The sequence below is a fragment of the Herpailurus yagouaroundi genome, unplaced genomic scaffold (genome assembly GCF_014898765.1).
Source record: "Herpailurus yagouaroundi ecotype Mexico unplaced genomic scaffold, PumYag 141, whole genome shotgun sequence".
NCBI classification, from domain to species: domain Eukaryota; kingdom Metazoa; phylum Chordata; class Mammalia; order Carnivora; family Felidae; genus Herpailurus; species Herpailurus yagouaroundi.
This window is the reverse complement of record NW_024412396.1, coordinates 10,977,658-10,979,034: the sequence shown is the minus strand read 5'-3', so window position 1 is coordinate 10,979,034 and position 1,377 is coordinate 10,977,658. Positions and strand designations below refer to the sequence as shown.

The 1,377-nt window shown below is 40.7% G+C and overlaps 1 protein-coding gene across 3 annotated transcripts in view; it reads right to left on the bottom strand.

The window, feature by feature from the left end:
• AKAP6 (A-kinase anchoring protein 6) overlaps positions 1-1,170 on the bottom strand; it is a 487,092-nt gene extending 485,922 nt beyond the window's left edge. For all 3 annotated transcript variants that reach the window (XM_040476893.1, XM_040476898.1, XM_040476897.1), the window contains exon 1: positions 959-1,170. The gene's annotated coding sequence lies outside the window, so the exon portion shown is untranslated. The remainder of the gene's footprint in view (positions 1-958) is intronic.
• Positions 1,171-1,377: the final 207 nt, after the last annotated feature.

Below are 1,377 nucleotides of genomic sequence, written 5' to 3'. Positions count from 1 at the left end.
ATATATAGGCAACGAAGATGCCTAAAGACATAGCTAAGAGTTGAAATGAACATGGTACGTTTACTGTAGTTTAGAATTAAGTTGAGGTTATGACTGAGCCCAGAGATCTGTATTCACCACAGTCCCTGGGAACTCTGCTATTTATTCGTCTTACCAGATTCTGGCTAAAGTTAACAGCAGCACCCACTGGCACTTCCAGAGGCTCTCTTCAGCGTTACCCTTCATTGCAACTGCCGCAGAGAACAGACTTGTTACAAGTCCGCCTGCAAACAACTCCAGCTATTTTAGAGACTGTCTGGAGATGGAAAAATATCGTGGCAGGCTTTCAACTAACTATGAAGGACGTGGGTTGAAGGACGACCATATAAATCAAAAGGCTCAAGTAATTTCATTTGGTTTAGGTCTTCATGCTTTTAATAAATTCCGTCGTGAACAGGCAAGAGATCCCCTTTCACATCAGGGTTATGTCAAATGCTTATTCAGCATTCGCTCCTTGCCATGAAGAAACTGAAACCCAATCAAGGTAGATACTAAATTTCATACTGTAAATCACTAAATATTTCAAAAATCACAAGAGCAAATAGGGGACCAATTAGCTCTGCCCAACAAATAAAAGAAATATATATCTTCACAATGCTGAAATGCTGTGAACTGCTCATTTCAGAGCCTATTTGGGATTTTGCAATAGAAAATTATCTTATGCTTATGAAAAATTCTATGAGAACACCAAAAATAAGAGGCAGAGATGGAGCAAGGATAATTCTATGTACTATGATTCCAGTATGACTCTTACAGGCCTTTGTCTTAACCCAGCAGCCTGAAAAACAGATTTAGGTAAAACAGCTCCTCTTTCCCTAGTCCATTTTAAGCAGACAACATCCCCCCATCTCCGCCTTAGCAGACACCGACTAACCAACAAAACAGCCGTGCAATTAAGGCCCGGACATTCAACACTTACCATCTCCCGCTCCCACCGTCTCCTTTTGATGTTTACAGCACATCTGTAGGATGCAATACTAGGAGATGCCTTGTTTGACCTGCTGCATGATGCTGTGACATCAGTTCAGATGATGCAGCTCATTATGGGAAAGACTGCTGTTGCTATGGCAACTGGGATGTGCTAGGAATCCTTGCTGCATTTCCAGTGGAGCCTGAGACAATACGGAAGCCCTGTAAGAAACAGACGATATGCAAAATGTAGACTAAAGGGAGAGGATCCCTCATTGGACTAAAATCCATAGATTTAAAAGGGATTTCCCTGAAGGCACATTGGAAAAAAATAAAAATTATCTCCTACTTTGTTGTTACACATTTAGAAAAGAATGAGGTTGGGGGAGATATAGATTTAATACTGAGCAAATAAAAACAAATGCACAG